Source organism: Phoenix dactylifera, chromosome 18 (assembly GCF_051530095.1).
Source record: "Phoenix dactylifera cultivar Ajwa chromosome 18, Ajwa_hap1_PhDact_Kaust_v1.1, whole genome shotgun sequence".
Taxonomy (NCBI): domain Eukaryota; kingdom Viridiplantae; phylum Streptophyta; class Magnoliopsida; order Arecales; family Arecaceae; genus Phoenix; species Phoenix dactylifera.
Window position 1 is genome coordinate 6,816,590 of NC_143207.1, and position 21,620 is coordinate 6,838,209.

A 21,620-nucleotide genomic window follows, 5' to 3' on the forward strand; every position below is an offset into this window, starting at 1 on the left:
TACATAGCTCAAGAAAATCAACTAAATACAATTCATCATGAACAAGCCAATGCTTTGACTACCCTAAGGAGTGGACGTATAGTAGATAATAAGATTGGGGAGGAAAACAATAACGAAGGTAAAGAAGAGGAGCAAAATGTATTACATGAAAATCCAAAACCTTCTTCTTCTTCAGCTCTTCCACCTTCTGCCAAAACTCACATTCCAAAAGTCCCATTTCCTAAAGCTCTTAATTCACCCTCTCCCTTTGGCAAAAAGGAAACTTCACTAGAGGAGATGATGGAGGTTTTCAAACAAGTCAAAATCAACCTCCCGCTTCTTGATGCTATTAGACAAGTTTCCTTCTATGCCAAAATTCTCAAAGACCTTGTACTCAAAAGCGAAAATCTAGGACACATGTGCCTAAAAAGGTCCTCCTAACTGAGCAAGTGAGTTCTATTCTCCAACACAACACCCCTCCAAAATTCAAAGATCCTGGTGCTCCCACCATCTCCTGTGTCTTAGAAAATAATTTTATTGATCGAGCACTCTTAGATCTAGGGGCAAGTGTCAACCTTTTACCTTACTCAGTTTATGAGAAACTTGGGTTAGGTGAGTTAAAACCAACCTTGGTATCCCTTCAATTGGCTGATCGATCTGTAAAAACACCACGTGGGATAATTGAAAATATTCTTGTCAAGGTAGACAAATTCTATTTTCCAATAGATTTTATCATCCTTGATATGGAACATGAGCCTAATCCTAAGAAACAAATCTCCGTGATCCTTGGGCTCCCCTTTTTAGCTACAGCCAATGTGAGTATAAATTGTAGAACTGGGGTGATGAATATATCCTTTGGGAATATGAAGATCAACTTAAATATTTTTTGTGCCTCTGATCAATCTGCAAAGAAAGTTGAGTGCTTCCTAATAGATAAAATGGACGATCTTGTAGAAGAAAACCTTCCCTATATTTTGGCAGATGACCCTCTGAAAACATACTTGGCCCATTTTCACTTTGATATAGACAAGGCCATAGAAGCAGTCAACTTCTTACCTGATAATCAGTCTCCCATAAATTTTCTTCCTTGGAAAACTCGACATGAACCCGGTATGATTTGATAAGGATGCGCTGCGTCTGGCTGAAGACGTTAAACTTAGCGCTTGTTGGGAGGCAACCCAATTTTCGTAGTTCGTTTTTGCATTTTTCTTATTGCATTTTTCAATGTTTTACAGGATCCCTCATATTACTGATACAACTACGGTAAAATGCTTCTATCCTCCATATGCATCATATTTTCGTCCAAAATAAAAATAATAAAATAATAATAAAAATAAAAAATAATAATATAATATTAAAAAAAATAATAATATAATATTAAAGAAAACATTGAGGACAATGTCTGATCTAGGTTGGGGGGTATAGGATTCAAATTTTTGAAGATATTTTTCACATTTTCGCATTTTTGAATAAGTTTTCATCTCAAAAAATAAAAACCTAATTTCTATGCCTTAGTGCTGAAATGATGAATACACAAAGTATATAAAATCTAAAAGCCCAATGATTAGTCAGAAGTAAGACAATTTGAGTTATTTTCATTAAAAGTTCTTTTAGTGAGTTGTAAGATAATTTTTACTTTGAAATTTCACAACACATATGGCCTGCACTTCTAAGGGTTAGGTTCAATATTATGTTGTTAAGTTTGGTAGCAACCTTGAGTCCTGATGAATCATACCTATCTAATTCACTATTATCTCATATTTATTAAAAAAAAGAAAGTGAATTTAGTCAGGTACATCGAAAAGGGCTACCTATTGTCAAAGGTCAGCGGGCTTGTGATGATGAATTCGAGCATAGGTCCGTAGGAGAGTCTTGATGCCCAACATCTTATGCCATCTGGTGTGGGAGTTGTTGACTGAATGTTCGCTACAAGGAAAAATCATTACAAGAGTAAAAGTGCATAATTTATTTATAAATACAAAATAAATAAATGAAAAAAAATGAAAGAGAAAATAATATTGACCTAGAGAAAGACGATAGCGTGGGGACAATACATGGCTCAAGAAAATCAAGTAAATGCAATTCATCATGAACAAGCCAATACTTTGACTACCCTAAGGAGTGGACGTGTAGTAGACAATAAGATTGGGGAAGATAACAATAAAGAAGATGAAGAACAGGATAGACATGTGTCAAATAAAAATCTAAAACCTTCTTCTTCTTCTTCAGCTAGTCCACTTTCTGCCAAAACTCACATCCCAAAGGCTCCATTTGCTGAAGCTCTTAATTCACCCTCTCCCTTTGGCAAAAAGAAAACTTCACTAGAGGAAATGATGGAGGTTTTCAAACATCAAAATCAACCTTCCGCTTCTTGATGCTATTAGACAAGTTCCCTCCTATGCCAAATTTCTCAAAGACCTTTGTACACAAAAGCGAAAATGTAGGACACATCTGCCTAAAAAGGTCTTCCTAACTGAGCAAGTGAGTTCTATTCTCCAACACAACAACCCTCCGAAATTCAAAGATCCTGGTGCTCCCACCATCTCCTATGTTTTAGAAAATAATTTCATTGATCGAGCACTTTTAGATCTAGGGGCAAGTGTCAACCTTTTACCTTATTCAGTTTATGAGAAACTTGGGTTAGGTGAGTTAAAACCAAGCTCGGTATCCCTTCAATTGGCTGATCGATCTGTAAAAATAGCACGTGGGATAATTGAAGATGTTCTTGTCAAGGTAGACAAATTCTATTTTCTAGTAGATTTCATTGTCCTTGATATGGAACATGAACCTAATCCTAAGAAACAAATCCCCGTGATCCTTGGGCGGCCCTTTTTAGCAACAGCCAATGCATGCATTAATTGTAGAACAGGGGTAATGAACATATCATTTGGGAACATGAAGGTAAAATTAAATGTGTTCAATGCGGACGACCAACCCGCGAGGAAAGTTGAGTGTTTTATGATAGACAAAATAGATGAACTCATAGAAGGAGATGCAAAAACTATCTCACTGTGTCTGGCTGAAGACAATAAACTTAGCGCTTGTTGGGAGGCAACCCAATTCTCTTAGAGTTTTTTTCAACATTGAGGACAATGTTAGGTTTAGGTTTGGGGGTATTCATCTTGATTTTCATCCCAAAAAATAAAAAAAAATAGAAAAAAAAAGTGTTCATTTTCATTTTTTATAAAATAATAATAATAATAATAAATTAAAAAAAGTTTTTGTTTTTAAAAACCTAATTTCTATACATTTATGCGAGAATGATAAACACACAAGGTATATAAAATCTAAAAAGCCCAATGACTAGTCGGAAGTAATACAAATTTAAGTTCTTTTTATTAAGTCTCTCTTAGGGAGTTGTAAGCTAATTAATACTTTGGAATTTCACTACACACTGGCTGACCCTTCTAAGGTCTAAGCTCGACATTATGTTGATATTATAGTAACAACCTTGGACCCTGATGATTTATCGAATCCAAAAAAAAATTCATCAATAAAAATGGATTTAGTCAGGAACATCGAAAAGGGCTACCTATTGTCAAAGGTCAAATGGGCTTGTGATGAGGACTCCGAGCATAAGTCCGTAAGGGAGTCTCGATGCCCGACACCTTATGCCAACTGGTGTGAGAGTTGTCGACTGATTGCTCATTACACGGAGAAATCACCACAAGAGTAAAAGTGCACAATTTATATATCTTTTATGAAAAAAAAAAACTCTGTATTGATCTTGAAAAAGATAATAGTGTGAAAGCCGTCGTTGTAAAAATTCGAGTAAACTAGAATATTACAGATAAAGCCCATGAGGTAATAAAGTAAACATCCACAACTCTCAAAATTTTGCAGATAAGATGATTTTGAATCAATGAGTAGGTCCCTTCGACCAATCCTTGGAAACTACTAGTCTTTGCAATATTTTAGAGATCCAAACCCTTAGCTTGTGTACGGTCCAGATTTCACTGAGCACTCTAGTATAAATAAGTCTTACAACTCCCTAACGGAAACTTAATGACCTCAACTTGAATTACATTTTGACCTAGGATTTGGGCTGACCTAGTAAATAAAACCGTGTGTGTTTTGAAATTCTTATTATTTATGTATCTTAAATTAGATTTTAATAATAATAATAAAAAAAGTGTTTTTGAAATTCTTTACTAGTATGCATTTGGAATTTGATTTTCACTTCATAGATCAATCGATCTAAAAAAAAAGAAAAAAAAATTAATAATAACAATAATAATAAATGATTTATTGAAGTTTGTGGGTATCTTCACTGAAAACCCTCACGAGACTATAACTCGTCCACTAGGGTAACCTAGGGGTTTAAAGCCTTATTACATATGGTAAATGTAACCGCGATGCCTGCGAAAGTGAGTTAGAATTCTTCTTTTCTAGTTTTATTTTGCTCGAGGACTAGCGAAACATAGGTTTGGGGGTGTGATAAGTACTGAATAATTTATAATTTAGTTATCTTTTCATAGCACTTATTAATGTTCTTAAACTGATAAATACATACTTTACCATGAAATTGAATAAACATTGAAATAAATTTAAAATATGATGAGAAGTAAATAATTCACATGTCCTCGCCTTCCAAGCATACCAGTCAGCACGTTTCAGTTCAATAATACTAGGTTCGAGCCCAATGCCCAACTGACATGCATGCACCCAAGCAATCCAACGGTTCATAAATTCCCATCTCCGCATCACGTTTCCAAACTAAGCAAAACAGGGGAGACCTTTAATTTAAATCCACATATGCCCATTTTCACGTCAAAATAGAGCAAGAAAAGAATTTTTTTCGAAAATTACTGGAATCACTGTTCATATGAACAGTGTTCCATGAAAACACTGTTCATATGAAGAGTGTTAGAAAAAAAAACTAAAAATGCATTTCACTATTTATCTTCTTCCCCTCCCGCAGATCCCGTGGCCGTCCACCTTCCACGGCGACCTCCCGACGATCCTGCGACCAGATCCTCCGGCCCTTCTTCCGCCCGTGACGCATCCGGAGCCAATCTCATCTTCGTGCGATCCGGCCTCCACCGAGAACTCGTGATCCATTTCTTCCTCCGTGATCCATGTAGTGCACCAGCGCCATCAGCCCGTTCTAACCGCATCCAACGAGCACACCAGCGAGCAACTCCTCCGGATTTACCTCCCAGCAGCCAATGGTCCAAAGAAGGAAAGCAATGAAGCATGATTCCATCCACGGATCCACACCAACCACCAGCTGCCGAATCACAGAAATGGCGTTCCGCCTCTTCCTCTTCCGAATTCCCATCGATCCTCCGATTGGCTCCTCCCAGCGTATCCCCTGCATCCGTGAAGAAAATTCTAGCAGCCGGTGATTCAGCCTCCCGCATCAAGCCATGGATCACGCATCCAAATCGGGACATGTATTCAACCCCTTCTCCCGTCCGTATTCATCTTCCACCGACCACTCTTCCGCGACCAGCTCCCATGATCCAGCCGTTGATGCGCATTCCGCCCAAGGATCATGCGTCCGTTCCCCTTGGATTCATTGCCAGGGAGAGATCTATATAAAGGGTAGAAGATGAGAGCCGAGAGAGGGGGGAAGGCTCGGTTCGAAAGAAACAGGGGAGACCCTATTTCGGTGAAGAGAAGAAGAGAGCCAAGAACTAGAGAAAAGAAATAAAAAAAGAGAGAAAGGAGGGGGGAGAGAGAGTATTTTGGATATTTTGGGAATAATGGGAGGTGATCAATTTCATTTGAAGATAGGAGGTTGTCCGGAAGCCATGCTCGACTAAACGTCTAGTCTAGGGCTGGATGAAGCCCTAGCAATGTATTAGGGCAATTGTAGTTCTTACTTTTTTTATTATTTTGGAACTTGTTTAAATTCTTATTTTCAATGAAATATTCCTTTATGATATTTAAACTTTGAGCATGCTAGTCACTAATCATGTTTGCTAAAGTAGTCTAGGATGATCCATGCCTAGGAAGATGAAGTGTGCTGCATCCTAGATTAACATACTTAGGTAGACACTTCATGCTACACTGAAGATGGATCTTCCTAACACTCTTTATGATTTTATTTTAAAAGGCTTGTAGCCAAATTGCATGCCTCTCCAAAAGATAAAAATTAAGAACACAGTCCTTGACGCAATGCTATGTGGTGGATTCCAAACCCTAGATCTATTTACTCTGATAAATTTCAATTCGCACTCATAGTTTAATTTAGTTAAATCAAGTTAGCAAATTCTTCTTCTTGATTTATTTTTAAAAGAAAAATAACTTATTCTTCAATCCCTGTGGACCGACATCCGTAATCACTATCCTACAGGATACGTGCTATTGCGTGGTTTACTTTTGAAATTGAAAGAACCGATCAGTTTATATAACTGCTCTTCATGATCATTGAAGTAAAAATAAGATAGTTCATGCCTAAGGAAGATGCGATATGCTGCCACCTTAGATTAGGATAGACATTTCATGCTAACTAAAGATGGATTATGCCTAAATTAGGCTTGTAGCCAATTTGAATATTAATCCAAGAATAAATTAAAATACAAATAACCCTTGTTTTGATGTTAGTGGTGAATTTCTTGCCTTAGGTTCCCCCAAACTGATATCATTTTAATTACATTTTTTTTATTATTAAATTCCTTAGTTTAATTTTTTTCACAAACTTTTTCTTTTAAATATTTTTATTTTTAAGAAAACAACTGTACCCCAATCTCTGTGGATCGATACCCGTAATCACTATCCTACCAGATATGTGCTATTGCATGGTCTTTAAAGTTGACTATCAATTTTTGGCGCCGTTGCCGGGGATTGTTAGTATAGTTATTTTTTTTTATAAAAAAAATTTTCAAAAAATATATATATCTAAAATAAAATAAAAATATTTTCTATTTTTTTGTTACTTTCCTTATCTCCTTCTTCTTTCTTACTAATTTTTGATTTTGGTATTATTTAATCAGGAATCAAAGATGAAATTTGGGACGATCAAAAAGAAAATTGCTGGAAAAGGAATGCTGTAGAGGTTTGCCTAAAAAAAAAATTGCTGGGAAAATTTCCTTTGGTAACATCTGAACCTTGCTTATTTAGATTGATTTCCAATTATCTTGAAATTTTGTGGTGATTGTTTGATTGTAATTTCACCAAAAGTGTGAATGCATGCTTGATACACATACACCAATTAATCCGCACATAGTAAGGGCAATCATCCCAACAAGATAAGAACTGGATTTCATCACCAGATTCTTGCTCAAATTAGGTATAAATCAATTCTCACATAGTTATCAATTTAATTAAAATCAATTAGACGTTGGCCCCTAGGGACATTCGAGCTCAATAGAACAAAGATCACCGAAAGTTGCACCAATTTCTCTCTGTGGCTTAGTTGATGTCTAGGCAAGTTTTGTCCCTTTAAGGAAGACAGTTCATCTATTCGAGGCAAGTGATTTTTAAGTGGAACCTTTGCGAACGCATCGTGACCCCCCCACTTACCTGGGAGCTTACCTGGTCAACTTAGTTCATCAGACCGAGTTGGAGACTTAGGTGCCCTCTTCAAACCAGTTAGGAGCTGTCTAGTGATTTTAGAAGAAATACAAGGATTTGATGTGTTTTTCTTTTTAATGCATGCTTGACTGTACTTGACAAATCAGAAGAGTATTAGTGTATGCTAGGGTGTCATTCCAGATCTCTTAAATTAGTACCTTTTGATTTTGAAATAGTGCGTTCTATTAGGGCCCTTCGAGCTGAAATCCGCACCTATAGAACCATAGGATCTGCTCCACCTGTCGAGATGGCTGAAGAACAACACAAGCTGTTAAAAGAGTACTTCACTCCTTCCATTTATACCTCTCCATCTTGTATTCGACTACCTAATACCACTGCTGCCGTACAGTTTGAGATTAAGTCTAGTGTCATCCAAATGCTTCCCTCTTTTTATGGACTTAACAATGAAGTCCCATACAAACATTTAGATGAGTTCCTTGAGATCTGCACCACTGTCAAAATACAGAACTTTACTGATGATGCTCTGAAACTTAGGCTATTCCCTTTTTCTTTTAAGGATAGAGCTAAGCAGTGGCTCCATTCATTAGAAGCCAATTCCATTCTTTCATGGGCTCAAATGCAACATGAATTTCTGAAAAAATATTTTTCCATAGGAAGAACGAACCAATTTAGGCGTGCAATCACGAGCTTCTCCCAATCTGACGGGAAAGAATTTCATGAAACCTAGGAGAGATTTCGGGACCTAATCCGAAAATGCCCGCATCCTCAAATACCCAAGTGGCAATTAGTGCAATGCTTTTATGACGGGTTATCTGAACGAAACCGTCAGATGGTTGATGCTTCGTGTGGGGAAACTTTCATGTTTAAGAGTGAGCATGAGGCGTGGCAGATGTTTGAAAACCTTAATGAAAATTCTCTCCACCATGCCTCCTCTGCTCGTCAAGCTCCCCCGAGTTCTCAAAGAAAAGGAACCATATATGAAGTTAGCCAGTCCAAAGGTCTATCTAATAAAGTAGATGCACTATCCCACAAGTTGGACCAGCTAACGTCTAAAGAATAGCTTCCAAACTTTCCCCAAGCACAAGTGTGTGCTCTCTGTTCTAGTCTGTCTCATACTGTTTTTGAGTGCCCTTCAGCAGCACAATTTCCTGAATTTGTGCAAGAACAAGTAAATGCTGCCCAAACGCAATTCCGATCCGGTAATGATCCATATTCTACTACATATAACCCGGGATGGCGGAATCATCCAAACTTTTCTTGGAAGCAGCAAGCATCGAATACTGCCCAACCTTACTTCCACAATTTTCAAAACCCTCAGAATTTTCAAACCCTACAAAATATTCATCCCTACCATCCTTCGACTCAATTTCAACACACTCCTCCTCCACCCTGTAGAAACACAGCCTTTGAGGAGAAAGTGTTGACCTCCCTTCAAGATTTGGAAACCATTACACAATTGGTGCACTCTCACACGCAATCTATCGCCAAGCTAGAATCCCAAATGGGGCAACTAGCTAATGCACTGAACAAGCAAGAGGAAGGAAGGCTTCCAAGCCAACCAGTGAGTAATCCTAGGGGACAATACATAGCTCAAGAAAATCAACTAAATACAATTCATCATGAACAAGCCAATGCTTTGACTACCCTAAGGAGTGGATGTGTAGTAGACAATAAGATTGGGAAGGGAAACAATAACGAAGGTAAAGAAGAGGAGCAAAATGTATCACATGAAAATCCAAAACCTTCTTCTTCTTCAGCTCTTCCACCTTCTGCCAAAACTCACATTCCAAAAGTCCCATTTTCTGAAGCTCTTAATTCACCCTCTCCCTTTGGCAAAAAGGAAACTTCACTAGAGGAGATGATGGGGTTTTCAAACAAGTCAAAATCAACCTTCCGCTTCTTGATGCTATTAGACAAGTTCCCTCCTATGCCAAAATTCTCAAAGACCTTTGTACCCAAAAGCGAAAATCTAGGACACATGTGCCTAAAAAGGTCCTCCTAACTGAGCAAGTGAGTTCTATTCTCCAACACAACACCCCTTCAAAATTCAAAGATCCTGGTGCTCCCACCATCTCCTGTGTCTTAGAAAAAAATTTCAATGATCGAGCACTCTTAGATCTAGGGGCAAGTGTCAACCTTTTACCTTACTCAGTTTATGAGAAACTTGGATTAGGTGAGTTAAAACCAACCTCGGTATCCCTTTTTTTTTTTTTTGGTAAAAGCGGTTACTCATTTCATATATCTCTAATGTGAGTACAACCTGCTAAATCGCGGGAAAGTAAAAGATGCAAATAAGGATGAACGTCATAGTCAGACGTCCAAGTAAAATCTCCGAAATGCCAGGCAACATAAGAGGCGACCCAGTCTGCAGCCCTGTTCGCCTCCCTGAACACATGTCCTATCTGAACATCGTCCATCAACCGCACCATCCTACGGGCCTTCCGAATAAGGGGATGACCATCCCCAAACCGATCTGCCCCTCAGAGCCAGTCGACAACTACAGATGAATCTTCCTCAAGGCAGACCCGCTTCACACCAAGTACTTGCCACACATAGGATATACACATAGGATAACCTCGGTATCCCTTCAATTGGCTGATCGATCTGTAAAAACACCATGTGGGATAATTGAAGATATTCTTGTCAAGATAGACAAATTCTATTTTTCAGTAGATTTTATCATCCTTGATATGGAATATGAGCCTAATCCTAAGAAACAAATCCCCGTGATCCTTGGGCGCCCCTTTTTAGCTACAGCCAATGTGAGTATAAATTGTAGAACTAGGGTGATGAATATATCCTTTGGGAATATGAAGGTCAAGTTATATATATTTCGTGCCTCTGATCAACCCGCAAAGGAAGTTGAGTGCTTCCTAATAGATAAAATGGATGATCTTGTAGAAGAAAACCTTCCCTATATTTTGGCAGATGATCCTCTGAAAACATACTTGGCCCATTTTGACTTTGATATAGACAAGGCTATAAAAGCAGTCAACTTCTTACCTGATAATTAGTCTCCCATAAATTTTGTTCCTTGGAAAACTCGGCATGATCCCGGTATGATTTGATAAGGATGCGCTGCGTCTGGCTGAAGATGTTAAACTTAGTGCTTGTTGGGAGGCAACCTAATTTTTGTAGTTCATTTTTGCATTTTTCTTATTGCATTTTTCAATGTTTTACAGGATCCCTCATATTACTGATGCAACTATGATAAAATGCTTCTATTCTCCATATGCATCATATTTTTATCCAAAAAAAATAATAAAAATAAAAAATAATAATATAATATTAAAAAAATAATAATCATATAATATTAAAAAAAATATTGTGGACAATGTCTGATCTAGGTTGGGGGGTATAGGATTCAAATTTTTGAAGATATTTTTCACATTTTCGCATTTTTGAATAAGTTTTCATCTCAAAAAAAAACCTAATTTCTATGCCTTAGTGCTGAAATGATGAATACACAAAGTATATAAAATCTAAAAGCCCAATGATTAGTTAGGAGTAAAACAATTTGAGTTCTTTTCATTAAAAGTTCTTTTAGTGAGTTGTAAGATAATTTTTACTTTGGAATTTCACAACACATATGGCTTGCACTTCTAAGGGTTAGGTTCAACATTATGTTGTTAAGTTTGATAGCAACCTTGAGTTCTGATGAATCATACCTATCTAATTCACTATTATTTCATATTTATTTTAAAAAAAGAAAGTGAATTTAATCAGGTACATCGAAAAGGGCTACCTATTATCAAAGGTCAGCGGGTTTGTGATGATGAACCCGAGCATAGGTCCGTAGGGGAGTCTTGATGCCCAACACCTTATGCCATCTGGTGTGGGAGTTGTTGACTGAATGCTCGCTACACGGAGAAATCATTACAAGAGTAAAAGTGCATAATTTATTTATAAATATAAAATAAATAAATGAAAAGAAAAAAAAGCGAAAGGGAAAATAATATTGACCTTGAGAAAGATGAAAGCGTGAAAGCCATCGTTGTAAAAATTCGAGTAAACTGGAATATTACAGATAAAGCCCATGAGGTATTAAAGTAAACATCCACAACTCTCGAAATTCTGCAAGATAAGGATGATTTTGAATTAGTGAATAGGTCTTATCTGACCCATTCTTGGAAACTACTAGCTTTAGCAATATTTTGGAAAATCTAAAGCCTTAGCTTGTGTATGGTCCAGATTTCACCAAGCATCCAAGTATAAATAAGTCTTACAACTCTCTAACAAAAACTTAATAACTTCAACTTAAGTTGCATACTGACTTAGGATTTGGGTTGATTTAGTAATTAAAACTTTATGTGATTTTGAAATTATTGACATTAAGGCATTTGAAATTAGATTTTATAAAACAATAATAAATTCTTTGAGTAGAGACAGCAGTTTATGGGTATCTGAGCCGGAAACCCTCACGAGACTAAACTCGTCCACTAGGACCACCTAGGGGTTTAAAGCCTTATTGCATACGGTAAATGCAATCGCGCTTCCTGCGAAAGTGAGTTAGTTTTTTTTTTTTATTTTGCTCAAGGACTAGCAAAATGTAGGTTGGGGGGTGTGATAAGTGCTAAATAATACATAAATTAACCTCTTTCTCCTAGCACTTATTATTATTTTAACACACATATTTCGTAAATTTAACCATAAAATATGTGTTACCATCATCATTGCATTTTAATAAACAATTAGAAGTAATTCAAGTTTGATTTATTTTATTGGTTATGTCCAATCTGTTAGGGTTTTCCAGTGCCCTAGGGCGCAGCGGAAGATACGGGATTATAAAATTTTCTTATAAAACCCATTATATGAAACCCTAATAAGCCAAGATCGCCTTAATAGTATAACCAAATAATGTAGAAAATATAATCTTGGTATATAAGAATACCTATCACGCTATATCCAATATATCTGAAGATGTCCTAAGGTGCCCAAATGTTCACCCTCCGATGTTGATCCACACAGGAATGGGTTCAAGACTCTAGCTCCACCAAATTGATTCTAATTGTTCAATCCTTCCAAAGAATTTAATTGGCTGATTTTCCTTCACTTCCTTCTTCCTTTCTACCTCTAAAACATTCACTAGCCTTTTTGTCCTAAAGAAGACCCTCTTGTCTTGGGTTAGGACAAAAGAGAGAGGCTTGTAAGAAAGAAGGGATAAGGGAGAGAGAAGGAGAAGCTTTTTCTTGGATGATCCTTAGAACCCCAAGGCACCTCCTTATTTATAAGAGATGGAGGGATGCATCATAAAGGGATGCATCCCATCCACACACCTCATCATGATGAGGCATGTGCCAAGAGATGCATCCCATCATGATGGGGTGCTAAGGAGAAGGGTGTATCAACTTCTTTCTCACATCTCCTTCTTAAATCCTAATGATCCAAGGGCCCAAATGCAGTGAACCAAAGCCAATGGTCCAGATCTAGGCGCCATCTAATGGTCCAGATCAGGGCATCATCATCCAGGGTGCCATCCAATGGTCCAGAAGCAAGATGCCATCACCGATGGTCCAGATTCAGGCGCTGAGCAACGGTCCAGATCTTTCATCCAGAGAGCCATCCAGTGGTCCAGATTCAGGCGCTGAGCAACGGTCCAGATCTTTCATCCAGAGAGCCATCCAGTGGTCCAGATTCAGACGCTAACCAGTGGACCAGATCCTTCATCCAGAAAGCCATCCAATGGTCCAGATGAAGGCGCCAACCAGTGGACCAGATCCTTCATCCAGGAAGCGATCCAATGGTCCAGAAGTGAAGGCCCTATCAAACCCAATCCAATTGGGTTTAACCAACATAAAGAAAACATTAAACCTAATCAAATCAGGTCTAATTAAAGCCAAATGGGTTTCAACTCTTGGCTAACCCATATTAGGTCATGATCTAATCATATTAGATCAACCAAATCTAAGAATCATATTCGAATTTAATTTGAATCAGGAGCTAGGGTTTGCAACACGTGATAGCATGTTCATCTTGCAAACATGATCTAATCCAATTAGACCCTTGATCAATTCCCTTGTGTGTGACCCATTGGGTTCCTTATCTTAGCCAGCAGTAGGTGCAGGTGCAAGTTGACCTAACCTGATTAGAATACCTCTAATCCAATTTAGGTTCAATTTAGTGCTAAACCTGACTTAGCAATCAGAACCTTTCTGATGCTTTGATCTAATCAAACTCTTTGATCCGATCAACCCACAAGACATGATTGACGTCTAGCAACGTATCATGTCTACCCGGAAGATGAGGAATGTATTGGACAAATCCAAACATACCCTTCAGTGGAAAGTTACTGTGCAATTCAATCCCTCAGTCATACTACATCCTGAATAAGTGCTCGAGTATGGATCAATATCAAACTCAATCACTTATTCATGTCTCTCTCAATCTTTTATATGATAATTCAAACAATGAAACATTAGAAACTCTTTCTAATATTCATTTTGCTTTGATCAAAGGCTTCGTGAATCATCATAAGATTAGAGTAAGTAGGATGTTACCTTCTCTTACTAGAAGTGACTGATTCCTTGTTGACCTACTCACAACCTTCGTACAAAATCTACCATATCCAGAATATCCCGTACACAACGCAATGTCATGAATGAGGGTAAACCAAAACATAGCTTCAAGTACACAAGGTACCATGGTGATCTCAGGTCTAAGGATCACTTGCACAACTCCCACTATGAGAACCATCTTTTGATAATTAAGTAAGAATCCATAAGATGTTCTCATGGCTGGTCATTTCAGTGAACTCATTCCTCTAATGAACACCCACATCTTTGTATTAGTGTCTCACACAAGTGATTGTGAGATCAATCACCCTCTACATTGAGCATACATAAGATGTGCCAGTCTTTCCGGTAATATTGATCCCCGACTCAATATACCAATTTGACTGAGAATATTCTAAATTAGGATTTTAGGATTTTAGGTCTCACTGGTATGATCTCATCATAACCCTTAAAACCAATGTCGTAATTTATGGGGTTCATCATCCAATAATAAAATAGATAAGCAGCAAATGATGAAACACAATGCCTTTATTGATATATATCGAGTGTCAAAGTACATGATTTGGAGGATTACAAAGAAAAACCCATCAAATGATTGGCTTATAGGGCATCTACTCTTTCAATCTCCCACTTGCACTAAAGCCAATCGCCCTTATATTTTAACCCCATACAATCGAGGTGACGATTGAATTGCTGCTGTGGTAGAGCTTTAGTAAATGGGTCTGCTATATTGTTCTTTGTGTCTACTCGTTCAATCTTGACGTCTTGTCTTTCGATTATCTCTCGAACAAGGTGGAAGCGTCTCAAAATGTGCTTGGATCTATGATGAGACCTTGGTTCCTTAGCCTGTGCAACAGCTCCAGTGTTATCGCAATAAATTGGGACTGGTCCGGCAATCTCAGGAACTACACCCAGCTCTGTGATGAACTTCTTCATCCAGACTACTTCCTTAGCAGCTTCACTAACAGCTATGTATTTTGCCTCAGTAGTTGAGTCAGCTACAGTTTGCTGTTTGGAACTTTTCCAACTCACAGCTCCACCATTCAAAGTGAAGATATATCCAGAGATTGACTTGCTATCATCTGAATCAGATTGAAAGCTAGAATCTGAATAGCCTTCTAGTTTCAATTCTGATCCTCCATAAATCAGAAAAACATCTCTAGTCCTTCTCAAGTATTTGAGAATGCTTTTCACAATTTTCCAATGATCCTCCCCGGGATCTGCCTGAAATCTACTTACCATACCTAAGGCATAAGCTACATCAGGCCTGGTACATAACATAGCATACATGATCGACCCTACTGCTGAAGCATAGGGAATAGAACTCATTCTATTCCTCTCTTCAGATGTCTTAGGAGACATCTTCCTAGAGAGTTGTATGCCATGTCCTATGGGTAAGAAACCTTTCTTACTTCCATCCATGCTGAACCTCTTCAGCACATTATCTATGTACCTAGACTGGGACAAACCTAGCATCCTTTTAGATCTATCTCTATAGATCCTTATACCAAGTATATAGGATGCTTCACCCAAGTCTTTCATGGAAAATTTCTTTGATAGCCAAGTCTTGACCGATTGCATCATTGGAACATCATTTTCAATGACCAATATATCGTCCACATATAATATCAAGAAGACAATAGCACTCCCACTAGTCTTCTTGTACACACAAGGTTCATCTATATTTTTAATGAAGCCAAACTCTTTGACTATCATGTCAAAATGGATGTTCCAACTTCTAGATGCCTGCTTTAATCCATAAATGGATTTCTTAAGCCTACATACTTGATTTGCTCTCCCTCTTGAGACAAATCCCTCTGGCTGTGTCATATAGACCTCTTCCTCAAGGTGACTATTAAGGAAGGCGGTTTTGACATCCATCTGCCAAATCTCATAATCATAGTATGCAGCTATAGCAAGCATAATCCGAATAGATTTGAGCATAGCTACTGGCGAAAAAGTTTCATCATAATCAATGCCTTGTTTTTGCCTGAAACCTTTTGCCACTAGCCTGGCCTTGTAGGTTTCTACTTGGCCATCAGCTCCTATCTTCTTCTTGTATACCCATTTGCACCCTATTGGAATCACTCCCTCAGGTGCATCAACCAAAGTCCACACTTGGTTTGTATACATAGAATCTATCTCGGATTTCATGGCGTCCAACCATTTGTCAGAGTCCCTACTCTTGACAGCTTCCGAATAGGTCAGAGGGTCATCGTTATCAACGATGTGGGCTTCATCATTCTCAATGATAAATCCATACCTCTCAGGTGCATTTCGCACTCTTTCTGACCTTCGAAAAGGAGTAGTATGTAGTGGCTGTACCTCTTCCATGGGTACATCTGGTTGAGGATTATTATGTGTCTCACCTTGTAGGTCTTGAACTTCATCAAGTTCAATTCTTCTATCCTTGCCCTTTTCTAAAAAAAACTCTTTTTCCAAGAAAGTGGCATGCCTAGCAACAAATACCTTTTGTTCGGTAGGATTATAGAAGATATATCCTAAACTGTCTTTAGGATAACCTACAAATATACATTTGTCCGATCTAGCACTTAGCTTATGTCCAAAATTTTTTTTGACATAAGCATGACAACCCCATATCTTAAGATACTTAAGATTAGGTTTCTTTTCTTTTCATATCTCATATGGAGTGCTAGATACAGACTTAGATGGTACTCTATTTAATACTAATGCAGCAGTTTCTAGGGCATGTCCCCAAAGGAAATTGGAAGATTTGTGAAGCACATCATGGACCGTACCATATCTAATAAGGTACGATTCCTTCTTTCAGCTACACCATTTAATTGTGGCGTATATGGAGGTGTCCATTCAGAGAGTATACCCTTTAATTTAAGATAGTCTAAAAATTCACTAGAAAGGTATTCTCCTCCTCGATCAGATCGAAGGATTTTAATACACTTTCCAGTTTGTTTTTCGACCATACTTTGATACTCTTTAAATTTATCAAAGGCTTCAGATTTATGTTTCATTAGATACACAAAACCGAACCTTGATAAGTCATCAGTAAATGTGATGAAGTAAGAGTATCCATCTCTAGCTTGAGTTGACATAGGACCGCACACATCAGTGTGTACGAGTTCTAACAACTCACTTGCCCTTTCTCCATGTCCCGAGAATGGAGACTTGGTCATTTTACCCATAAGACAAGATTCACAAGTTCCTAATGATTCAAAATCATAAGGGTCAAAGAATTTATCTTTATACAACTTATGTAACCTTGTCTCACTAATATGACCTAATCGATAATGCCAGAGGAGGGTATTATTAATATTTTCTCTTTTTCTTTTATTATCTTTGCCAATATGAAACATAACATTATTAAGACATAATACTAAAAGACCATTTTCCATAGTGCCATGACAATAATACTCATTAGATAAAGAAATAGAGCAACCATTGCTCTTTCCATTTATTTCGAATCCTTTCTTAAGCAACAAAGGAATTAAAATTACATTTCTAATGATTTTTGGCATAAAATAACAGTCTTCTAGCTTCAAGAACTTTCCGGAGGGTAGCTCCAGTATGTAGGTGCCAACAGCTTCAGCCTGGATGGATTCTCCTCCAGCGCCATATAGCTCGAAGTCACCTTTCTTCAGTCTTCTAATTTTCTGCAGTCCATGCAAAGATTTGCATATGTGAGAACCACAACCGGTATCCAATACCCATGCATTAGAATCAGAAGAACTTAATGTCATATTGGCATGTAATAAAAACATACCTTTTGATGCAACACTTGCATCAGGCTTCACACTTGCAAGAAAGCTCTTGCAGTTCCTTTTCCAATGCCCCGTCTTGCCACAGTGGAAACAGGTACCGGGTCCAGAGATTTTCTTTCCCTTCTTCCTTTTGATGCGACTCTTAGGGTTTAGTTTTTTCTTTGAACCCTTGTTGTCCGACTTCTTCTTTGAGCTCTCACCAACAAGAAGGATCGGACCCTTGTCCTTCTTGATGTGAGACTCTGCTGTTTTCAGCATATTTAGAAGCTCAGGCAGGGAGGAATTCAGTTTGTTCATGTGATAATTCACGACAAACTGCGAGAATGAGTCGGGTAGTGATTGCAGGATCAAATCCTGACTGAGCTCACTGTCCATAGCAAAACCAAGTTGACTTAATTGAGTGATTAAGTCTATAACCTTTAAACAGTGGTCTTGCACAGATGATCCCTCGATCATTCTAGCACGGAACAACTGTTTAGATATCTCATATCTAGCAGTTCTGCTCTGCTCACCATATAACTCCTTTAAGTTAAGGAGTATGGAGTGAGTATCCATGCTATCATGCTGCCTCTGCAATTCATTATTCATAGAAGCAAGCATGATACATTTGACAGTCAAACTATCATTTTTCCACATACGATATGTGGCCAATTCCTCCTCAGTTGCATCTTCCCCTGCTGACCCTAGGTCAGGGGTTTCAAGAATGTAGGAAAGTTTTTCTTGTGTGAGAACAATCTTTAAATTTCTCAACCAATCCACATAGTTGGGACCAGTCAATTTGTTTGTATCTAAGATACCTCTAAGTGAGAGTGAAGATGCCATTTTTGCAGAATTAATCTATAATTACAAAGAACACTAATATAAGCAGACCAATCATGATGACATGTATTCAATCAGACAAGGACTTTTATCTAATTGTTACTCCCACTATTTTTGTCGAATATCATAACCCTCAAGTATGATAAACGAGAAAATACTAATTTTCTTAGTGGAGTTGAGATCCAAATTCCTTATAAAAGACCTTGTGGGAATCACAACAAGCCCTTATAAGTTCAAAGGTAGGAAACTCTTTCCAATTGCATCCCATGCAATTCCCAACTTTATTCTGTCCTCTAGCACACATATAGTCTTGTGGGAATCACAACAAACTATTGTGTCTAGTTAAGTCAAACCCTTCATTTTTATACAGTCATATTTGAAAAATGCTGCCCTTGTGGGAATCACAACAAGGCAACATATTAAAATATGCCATATGCATCATATGCACCAAGATATTACAATATCAATCCCTAATACTAGCCTTGTGGGAATCACAACAAGCTAGCGTAGATATTGACATAATAATATCTAAGCATGAAGGAAGGACCTTTATAGTGTTATATCAGCAATTAGCTTTTCCATGAAGGTCAATCAAATAGTTGGCCAGGTAAGCAGATGGGAGGCTCTCCTTACTTAGTAAGGTCCTAATTAAATAACCACCTGTAGCCTCTTTTCTAGACACCAACTTAGTCAATTGATTCAGAATGGCTCAGCTTAAAGCAATTAACACTACGACTTAATTATGAATTTAGTGAGGGCTTTCAAATAGTAGTATCTTACTAACATTAAGCTCAACCATAAAGGACAATCAAATAATTGGCTAGGAAAGCAGGTGGGAGGCACCCCTCACTCAGAGAGTGAGGTCCTAATTAAGTAACCACCTGTGGCTTCCTTCCTAGACACCAACTGAGTCGATTGTTCCAGAATGGGTCAGCCCAAAGTTTTCATACTACTATATTGGTCTCATTGCACATTCTATAATTTAGTACTAGCAATTATACTGTGCTACAACATGAATATAACACTATCTCATAGCATAAACTAATCATGCATACAAACAACCTAGCTATCTCATAGCATCAAGATAATAGCATGTATTATCATTTGGTTAAACTGATTAAGGGTGGCTCTGATACCACTGTTAGGGTTTCCCAGTGCCCTAGGGCGCAGCGGAAGATACGGGATTATAAAATTTTCTTATAAAACCCATTATATGAAACCCTAATAAGCCAAGATCGCCTTAATAGTATAACCAAATAATGTAGAAAATATAATTTTGGTATATAAGAATACCTATCACGCTATATCCAATATATCTGAAGATGTCCTAAGGTGCCCAAATGTTCACCCTCCGATGTTGATCCACACAGGAATGGGTTCAAGACTCTAGCTCCACCAAATTGATTCTAATTGTTCAATCCTTCCAAAGAATTTAATTGGCTGATTTTCCTTCACTTCCTTCTTCCTTTCTACCTCTAAAACATTCACTAGCCTTTTTGTCCTAAAGAAGACCCTCTTGTCTTGGGTTAGGACAAAAGAGAGAGGCTTGTAAGAAAGAAGGGATAAGGGAGAGAGAAGGAGAAGCTTTTTCTTGGATGATCTTTAGAACCCCAAGGCACCTCCTTATTTATAAGAGATGGAGGGATGCATCATAAAGAGATGCATCCCATCCACACACCTCATCATGATGAGGCATGTGCCAAGAGATGCATCCCATCATGATGGGGTGCTAAGGAGAAGGGTGTATCAACTTCTTTCTCACATCTCCTTCTTAAATCCTGATGATCCAAGGGCCCAAATGCAGTGAACCAAAGCCAATGGTCCAGATCTAGGCGCCATCTAATGGTCCAGATCAGGGCATCATCATCCAGGGTGCCATCCAATGGTCCAGAAGCAAGATGCCATCACCGATGGTCCAGATTCAGGCGCTGAGCAACGGTCCAGATCTTTCATCCAGAGAGCCATCCAGTGGTCCAGATTCAGGCGCTGAGCAACGGTCCAGATCTTTCATCCAGAGAGCCATCCAGTGGTCCAGATTCAGGCGCTAACCAGTGGACCAGATCTTTCATCCAAAAAGCCATCCAATGGTCCAGATGAAGGCGCCAACCAGTGGACCAGATCCTTCATCCAGGAAGCGATCCAATGGTCCAGAAGTGAAGGCCCTATCAAACCCAATCCAATTGGGTTTAACCAACTTAAAGAAAACATTAAACCTAATCAAATCAGGTCTAATTAAAGCCAAATGGGTTTCAACTCTTGGCTAACCCATATTAGGTCATGATCTAATCATATTAGATCAACCAAATCTAAGAATCATATTCGAATTTAATTTGAATCAGGAGCTAGGGTTTGCAACACGTGCTAGCATGTTCATCTTGCAAACATGATCTAATCCAATTAGACCCTTGATCAATTCCCTTGTGTGTGACCCATTGGGTTCCTTATCTTAGCCAGCAGTAGGTGCAGGTGCAAGTTGACCTAACCTGATTAGAATATCTCTAATCCAATTTAGGTTCAATTTAGTGCTAAACCTGACTTAGCAATCAGAACCTTTCTGATGCTTTGATCTAATCAAACTCTTTGATCCGATCAACCCACAAGACATGATTGACGTCTAGCAACGTATCATGTCTACCCGAAAGATGAGGAATGTATTGGACAAATCCAAACATACCCTTCAGTGGAAAGTTACTGTGCAATTCAATCCCTCAGTCATACTACATCCTGAATAAGTGCTCGAGTATGGATCAATATCAAACTCAATCACTTATTCATGTCTCTCTCAATCTTTTATATGATAATTCAAACAATGAAACATTAGAAACTCTTTCTAATATTCATTTTGCTTTGATCAAAGGCTTCGTGAATCATCATAAGATTAGAGTAAGTAGGATGTTACCTTCTCTTACTAGAAGTGACTGATTCCTTGTTGACCTACTCACAACCTTCGTACAAAATCCACCATATCCAGAATATCCCGTACACAACGCAATGTCGTGAATGAGGGTAAACCAAAACATAGCTTCAAGTGCACAAGGTACCATGGTGATCTCAGGTCTAAGGATCACTTGCACAACTCCCATTATGAGAA